The sequence below is a fragment of the Amblyraja radiata genome, chromosome 12 (genome assembly GCF_010909765.2).
Source record: "Amblyraja radiata isolate CabotCenter1 chromosome 12, sAmbRad1.1.pri, whole genome shotgun sequence".
Lineage (NCBI taxonomy): Eukaryota > Metazoa > Chordata > Chondrichthyes > Rajiformes > Rajidae > Amblyraja > Amblyraja radiata.
The window spans coordinates 17,628,611-17,637,406 of record NC_045967.1 but is presented as its reverse complement, the minus strand read 5'-3'; the positions used below and the strand labels follow the sequence as shown (position 1 = coordinate 17,637,406).

The 8,796-nt window shown below is 44.1% G+C and overlaps 1 long non-coding RNA gene across 1 annotated transcript; it reads left to right on the top strand.

Annotated features, from left to right (window-relative positions):
- Positions 1-229: 229 nt before the first annotated feature.
- LOC116979376 lies at positions 230-7,768 on the top strand. The gene is made up of 3 exons (XR_004413690.1): positions 230-369; positions 6,312-6,314; positions 7,758-7,768. It is a non-coding gene; the product is annotated as an uncharacterized LOC116979376 (long non-coding RNA).
- Positions 7,769-8,796: the final 1,028 nt, after the last annotated feature.

Sequence of the window (8,796 nt, the reverse complement as noted above, 5' to 3'; positions counted from 1 at the left end):
ATGCACCTGTGTAACATGCGATAGTACCTGCCTCAACTACCTCCTGCAGCAGCTCAATTCATACACCCACCACCCTTTGAGTAAAAAAGTTACTCTTCAGGTTCCAATTAAATCTAACCCCCTCACCTTTAACCCATGTCCTCTGATTCTCGATTCCCCTACTCTGGGCAAAATACTTAGTGCTTTTACCGATCTGCCAGTCTCATTATTTTGTACACCTCTCTAAAATCACTCCTCATCGTCCTGGACTGCAAAGAATAAAGCCCTTGCCTGCTCAACCTCTCCTTGTAGCCCAAGCACTCGTCCTGGCAACATCCTCGTAAGTCTTCTCTGCACTCTTTTAAGCTTGACAACAGCTTTCCTATAACAGTGCGACTAAAACGGAAGGGTCTCGACCCAATACGTCACTCTTTCCTTCTCTCCAGAGATGCTGCCTGTCCCGCTGCGTTACTCCAGCATTTTGTGTCTATGTACGATATTCTAAATGTGGCCTCACCAATGTCTTGTACAATTGTAATTTGACCTCCCAACTTCAATGATCAATACTCTGACAGAGAAAGTCCAATGCACCTAAAGCCTGTTTGGCCACTGACTAACTGTGATGCTACTTTCAAGGAACCATGTACTGAGATGATATATCCTGAGTACAAGAGATGGCCCATGTTGCCTGACCTGCTGAGTTAATCCATAGTTCTATGTTTCTATGTATCTTTCTGTAAACCAGCATCTGCAGTTCCTTGTATCCATATTAGCTGTGATATTCTGTTGCTAAAATAGGATTTGCATGTGGTCTTACCAAAGTATTGTACAGCTGTAACATGACCTCTCAACCCCTGCACTGAATACCCTGACTGATGAAGGCAGGCATTTCAAACGTTTTCTTCACCACAATGTAGGGAGAATTAAAAAAAGGATTAATGTTGATAGTGAGTGTGAACGCAAGGGATGACCATTGCTGTCATCTATATAACTAAAAGTCTCATCTTGACCACTTGGTAGACAAAAGTGCTGGAGAAACTCAGCGGGTGCAGCAGCATCTATGAAGCGAAGGAAATAGGCAATGTTTCGGCCCAAAACCCTTCTTCAGTCTGAAGGGTCCTGTCCCACTGCGGCGACCTAATTGGCGAGTTTAGAAGAGTTTGCCCTCGACTCATACTCGCAGCATGGTCGACACGAGGTCCTAGGAGGTCTTTCTAACTCTCCTCCATGCTCGAGAGTAGTCCCCACATACTCAAGGCCTCAGCTAGGTCACGGCGTATTTTTCAACATGCTGAAAAATGCCCGTGAGTAAAAAAAGGTCGCCATGGAAAAAAATCAATATTTTTTTACTCGTAGGTTTAGTCAAGGTAGGTCATAGTAGGTTGGCGTGTTATTTGGAGGTAATCGAAGGCAATCAAAGGTAATCGAGGGTAGTCGAAGGTAAATGTTAAATGCCCGCTAAACTTTATTAAAAGTTGTCTGGCTTCTTAAAAGTGTCTCCCCTCCTTCTCTCCCCCCCCCCCCCCCCATGCTCTATAAAGGACTTGCCGAGCTTGAAGGTCGAAGACAGTCGCTGATAAGTTGCGTTAGTGGGACTGCCCTTAACTGTGCAGGCCGTCTTTAACCTTGCTGTTCATTGCGGGTGTGAATTTGAGACAGCGGTCCTCTGCTTTCCCTGGCCCCCGCCTTTGTGATGTGTTTGTTTGTGTGTGCAGACAGTCGATCCGGCTCGCAGTTTCATCGCTGATGGTCGATCCAGCTCGAGATTTTTCAGGCGAGTGCCCTCGAGCTTGAAGGTCGAAGACAGTCGCTGAAAAGTTGCATTAGTGGGGCAGGCCCTTAACTGTGCAGGCCGTCTTTAACCTTGCTGTTCGTCGCGGGTGTGAATTAGGCCATTTAGGAATCAGCACTCAGGGCCTTTACTAGCCACCTATAACACATCGATATCCCTCTTTCACTAAGTAGACCAACATCATGTACTGCTTTGAACGGTTTATAAAGTCACTTCAATCTAAGGTTGTGTTTCTTTGTCTCCTGAAGATTAAGGGGTGATCAACTGAAGCTGTTTAAAGTAATTGAAGGATTTGTAGTATGGAAAAAGTAACTGCCCCCCATCTGTGAGAATTCTATGATACCAAACAAAGTCTTGAAAAAATACAAATACTGCTGATTCTCTCCTGCCTATACACATTTGAAAAAGCAACACTCCCTGAAGTCTAAAGAAAGGTCCATTCTCTCCCCAGATGTGGCCTAACCCATTGAGTTCCTCCAGCATTTTGCATCTGCAATCCCTTGTAACACCATAAAGTCAATAAATCTTTATCCCAATGGCCAAATTGTATTTGAGCCCATCAGTGTCGAAATAAAGGCTAATAACAACAGCACCTCGTATTTCGCTAAAAAATTACCTTAGATGAAATAACTTTCAAAAAAACATAATAAAGGCACGTCATAAATGTTTTTTCTTACTGATGGTATAAATCTCCTATCTTCTGTTTACCGTAATGACTGCCTGTGGAAAACAAATGAGGATTTGAAAATCTAAGTGTCAAATTATTTCAAGTGACTTCCATTAACTTGAGGCACATTTATCAAATAAAGTCATTCTGACAATTTGACCATAGTAATTTAAAGAAATATTTATCAATTTTAAAATCACATTTTCTGGAGCTCAGCTGAATTAGAGCTTTGCGATGGTAGGTGCAGATATTAGGAAAGAAATTGTGTCTTGGTTTGGAAACAGCTCTTGCGAAGACTGCAAGAAATTGCAGAGTTGTGGATGTAGCCCAGTCCATCACACAGACTATCTTTATAGTCCACTCAAGTCTCTTTTTGTACATCCCCAAGCAAGTCTATTACAGTAGAAAATATTTTTTTCTCTGAAATCTCAGAGGTTGAGGGGGAACCTGATAGAAGCATATCAAATTATGAGAGGCATAGATAGGGTAGACATTCAGAACCTTTCTCCCAGGGTGAAAATATCAAGGACTAGAGGGAGTAGCAGTAAGGTAGGGTTAAATTAGATGTGTGGGGCAAGTTTTGTTTTTTTTTAACAAAAATAGTGAAGTATTGCTGGAATGTATTAGGAATTGTGATATTTTGACCAGAGTAATTTAAATAAATACTTATCATTTTTTTAAATTACTTTTTCTGGAGCTGAACTGTGCTTGGGCTTTGTGATAATTGCTAGAAAAAAATGATGGGAAAAAATGGTGCCTTGGTTTGGGAACTGCTCTATCCAAGACCACAAGAAATTACAGAGTTGTGGATGTAGTCCAGCCCATCACACAGACCAGACTTCTCACCATTGACTCCATCTACTTCACTTCACCCCAGGAAAGAAACCAACATAATCAAGGACCTTTCTCATCCAGGGATCATTCCCTTTTCTCCCGCTCCCATCAGGCAGAAGATACAAAGTATTGAATGTACATGTCACCAGACCCAGGGTGTAGGAAGGAGCTGCAGATGCTGGTTTAAATCTAAGGTAGACACAAAATGCTGAGTAATTCAGCGGGACAGGCAGCATCTCCGGAGAGAAGGAATGGGTGACATTTTGGGTTGAGATCCTTCTTCTGACTGAAGAAGGGTCTCGACCCAAAACACCACCGAATCCTTCTCTCCGAAGATGCTGCCTGTCCCAATGAGTCATTCGAGCATTTTGTGTCTATCACCAGAACAGCTTCTTCCCTTCTTAAATAAAAAAACTGAACAGTCCTCCCATAAGCTATGATGTAGTCTCAATGTTCCAAACCAACCCATTTTGTGCCTTGGGCTTCTTCACTGGAACTGTAATGCTACGATGATATAATTCTATATTTTGCACTCTGGTATTTTTTTCTCTTTGTACTATAGACAATAGACAATAGACAATAGATGCAGGAGTAGGTCATTCGGTCCTTCGAGCCAGCACCGCCATTTAATGTGATCATAGTTGATCATCCCCAATCAGTACCCCATTCCTGCCTTCTCCCCATATCCCTTGACTCCGCTATCTTTAAGAGCCCTATCTAGCTCTCCCTTGAAAATATCCAGAGAACCGGCCTACACCACCCTCTGAGGCAGAGAATTCCACAGACTCACAACTCTCTGTGTGAAAAAGTGTTTCCTCATCTCCGTTCATAATGGCTTACCCATTATTCTTAAACTGTGGCCCCTGGTTCTGGACTCCCCCAACATCGGGAACATGTTTCCTGCCTCTAGCGTGTCCAAACCCTTAATAATCTTATATGTTTCAATAAGATATCCTCTCATCCTGCTAAATTCCAGAGTGTACAAGCCCAGACGCTAATTTGGAGGGTGGCAGCTAAGGCACTGTAAGGTAGCAACTCTAACATTGCGCCATTATTTTTGCGCTGTTCTATCTTTTAAATAATCACAGAGGTGGAACATGATAGAATTTCATAGTTCTGACCAGATGTAACGGAGTTGAAGTACAAAGTGTGGTGAGTCGTGAGATTTAGACACACTTGCCAATATTCCTGGATTACAGGAATTAGTTGCCAACTCTTTTGGCATTAGCTTAAATACCTGACTGCTCTCCCGGGCCGACAAGTTTTGTCAGAATGTCAATCAGGAGCTAATGCTTTCGGAGTTAGCAATTTGTAGTAGAAATGCATTTGCTTTAAAATTCTAGACACACTTCACCTGTAGCTGGAGCAGATTGAGTTCACACCTGCCTAGTTAAAAAGAAACATTCTCAACAACTTGTTATAATCCATTTTACTCAAGTGTAATATATCTAAAATGAGTTTACAGTGTAACTGACCTTTATACAGGTTTCTATTCATTACTAGCCTACTTTGGGCGATAGCGCATTAAATGTGAACTTTCTTGTCTCAGATAGGTTATGCTTGCTATTATCCAATGCAGTTTGTGAATCTTCACACAGGATATGTCACTGAACTCTCCCTTATGATTTATTCTGCAATTGCCCCCATGGAACTCTTGTGAGAAAAGACAGGGGACAACTTTAAGGGAATATCTGGGGGGAAATATTTAATAGGAACTTGAGAGGTAGCTTTTTTCACACAAACGAGCTGCCAGAGGAGGTAGTTGAGGCAGGTACTATCATAACATTTGATAGACATTTGGACAGGTACATAGATAAGATAGGATTAGAAGGGTGTGGGTCAAACGCAGGCAGGTGGGATTCATAGTTGGGGTAGACAAGTTGGGCCGAAGGGCCTGTTTCCACACTGTATAACTATGGCACTTTCTATCAGCTGGCTAAGGAAGGTTTAGAGCAAGGGTTCCCAACCTGGGGTAAATGTAAAACGGGGGGGGGGGGGGGGGATTTACTTTCAAAAAGTTGTTTGGGGTAAACGGGACAAAAATGTTTGGGAGCCCCTGGTTTAGAGGGATATGGGCCAAATGCAGGCAGGTGGGAGTGGCATAGATGGGGCTTCTTGATCAGCATGGAAAAGTCAGGCCAATTTCTGTGTTGTCTGACTATGATTCTATGAGGTTGACCCATCATTTATCTTGTTGCTATTTGTAATCGATTAATGTATGTAAATTGGCCATTAAATTCAGCCTTACAGTCAGAAAAATTTACAACGCTCAGCAGATTAAGCGTCAACTGTGGAGAAAGAATTAGTTAACATATCATAGCGGCACAGTGGCACAGCAGTAGAGATGCTGCCTTACAGCGCCAGAGACCCGGGTTCAATCCTGACTAAGGGTGCTGTCTGAATGGAGTTTGTACTTTCTTCCTGTGACCACATGGGTTTTCTCTAGGTGCTTCGGTTTCCTCCCACATCCCAAAGTCTTACAGATTTGCAGGTTAATTGACTTCTATAAATTGTCCATAGTGTGTTGGTTAGTGCTGGTGTACGGAGTGATCGCTGGGCTGCGCGGGCTCGGTGGGTCAAAGGGTATGTTTCTGCACTATATCTCTAAAGTCTAATGTCTAATATTAGATCCAAGACTCGCTTTCAGAATTTGGAGAGAGAAAACAAGTTAGTTTTATGGTGGATAGAAGGCGCAGACATGACAAACTGCAGTCGCTGAAATCTTAAGCAAAATGCAAAGTTGTGCAGGAACTCAAGAGGTTAGGCAGCATCTGTGGAGGGACTTGACAGATGACGTTTTGGATCAGTACTCTTTTTCAGACTGATTATAGTAAGGGGGGGTGGGGGCTTGCTGGAAAAGAGATGCGGGGGTGGGACAAAGCCTGGCAAGTGATACGTGGTTACAGGTGAGGAGGGGCTTGATAGGCAGATGGGTGGAGTAAGTGACAAATACTAAAGGTGGAAAGGAGATAAAAGGGTGTCAGAAATGGAAAGAAGAGGAATGGAAAGTAAAGACAGAGAGAGGGATGTGGGAGGAAGTGGGTAAGGCGAGGGGTGGGCACACAGGAAAGAAAAAGGTGGAAAGAAGATGGCCATAGTTCAAACAAATAGACTATTTCTAATGGATTGAGGCTAAATGGCTTAAGAAACAGTTACCAACACTTTAAATAAAGTACTGAAGGAATTCAATGGGCCAGCCGGCATCTGTGGTTGGAATGGACAGGTGATGTTCTGGGAGCCTTCTTCAGATCCAAAACATTTTCTATCCATCCAGGCCCACTGAATCCCTCCACTACTTCATTTAATGTCCTGGTAACTGCTTCTTAACCCATTTGGCCTCACTCAATCAGGAACTGTCCATGCCCATCTTCTTTCCCCCTCTTTCTTTCCTATGCCCTCATCCCTCCCCCTGACCTCTTTCCACAGATGCTGCCTGACCTGCTGAGTTCCTCCAGCATTTTGATATTTTGGTCAAGATTCTAGCCACTGCAGTTCTTTGTGTCTCCAGCATCTTCTTTGAGCTTCTTTGACTGGGGAATCTGCTGTAAATGGTGAAACTGCTGACTAAGTCTAGTCCATTGAAATTGTGTACTCTGAAATTTTAATTTAGGATATTTTGAGCATCAAGTTTGAAGCATAAATGTCATCAACTGTATGCACTGGGCCAAATGCACTGAAGCTCTAGCCAAGAGTGTACACCGATATCTCTACTTCCGCAGAAGACGAAGGAAGGCTCAGAGGACTCTTACGAACTTCTACAGATACACTCTGAAAGTGTCCTACCGGGATCCATCACAGCCTAGTTTGGGCACACCTGTACTCAAAACTGCAAGAAATTGCCGAGTGTTGTGGAAATAACCCAGCCTCTACATCTACACTTCACGCTGCCTCAGGAAAGCAGTCAACATAATCAATAACCATTTTCATCCTCCTCTCCCTTCTCCTGTTGGGCAGAATGTACAAAGTTTGAAAATGCAAACCAACATAGCTTGTGTGGGAAGGAATTGCAGATGCTGATTTAAACTGAAGATGGACACAAAATGCTGGAGTAACTCAACCAACATAGCTTCTTCCCTGCTGTCATCAGACTAGTGAACGGTCTTTCCATAAGCAAGGGTGTAGGATCTACCAACCAACTGCATTGTGGCCCTTGCCTACTTATTTTCTGCATTTTCTCTGTACTGTAATACTATATTCAACTCTGTATTTTTCTCTTTGCCTATCTGTTGTACTTGTATATGAGTAAGAAAGAACTGCAGAAGCTAGTTTAAATTGAAGGTAGACGCAAAATGCTGGAGTAACTCAGTAGGACAGGCAGCATCTCTGGAGAGAAGGAATGGGTGACGTTTTGGGTCGAGACCCTTCTTCAGACTGATGTCAGGGGAGTGGGCGGGACAAAGATAGAATGTAGTCGGAGACAGTAAGACTGGTGCGAGAACTGGGAAGGGGGAAGGGATAGAGAGGGAAAGCAAGGGCTATTTGAAGTGCTCAGAACTTCAACTCCCCCTTCCATTCCCAATCTGACCTTTCTGTCCTGACTTGACTATGACTTGTGTATGACTTCATTTTCTCATGACTTTAGACTTTAGAGATACGTAAAGTGCGGAAACAGGTTATTTGACTCACCGAGTCTGTGCCGACCAGCGATCACCCAGTACACTAACACTATCACGCTAGGGACAATTTACAATATTTTTGCCAAAGCCAATTAATCTACAAATCTGCATGTCTTTGGAGTGTGGGAAGAAACCGGAACACCCGGAGAAAACCCAAGTGATCACAGGGAGTACATACAAACTCCATACAGACAGCACCCATATTCATGATCAAACCTGGGTCTCTGGCACAGTGTTCAAAAGGGAACTGCAGATGCTGGAATATCGAAGGTACACAAAATTGCTGGGGAAACTCAGCGGGTGCAGCAGCATCTATGGAGCGAAGGAAATAGGCGACGTTTCGGGCCGAAACCCTTCTTCAGACTGATGGGGGGTGGGGAAAGAAATAAGGAAAAAGGGAGGAGGAGGAGGAGCCCGAGGGTGGGCGGATGGGAGGGTGGGAGGAGACAGCTAGAGGGTTAAGGAAGGGGAGGAGACAGCACGGGCTAGCCAAATTGGGAGAATTCAATGTTAATGCCATAAGGACGCAAGGATCCCAGACGGAATATGAGGTGCTGTTCCTCCAATTTCCGCTGTTGCTCACTCTGGCAATGGAGGAGACCCAGGACAGAGAGGTCGGATTGGGAATGGGAGGGGGAGTTGAAGTGCTGAGCCACCGGGAGGTCAGGTAGGTTATTGCGGACTGAGCGGAGGTGTTCGGCGAAACGATCGCCCAACCTACGCTTGGTCTCACCGATGTAAATCAGCTGACATCTAGAGCAGCGGATGCAGTAGATGAGGTTGGAGGAGATACAGGTGAACCTTTGTCGCACCTGGAACGACTGCTTGGGACCTTGAATGGAGTCGAGGGGGGAGGTGAAGGGATAGGTGTTGCATTTCATGCGGTTGCAATGGAAAGTGCCCGGGGA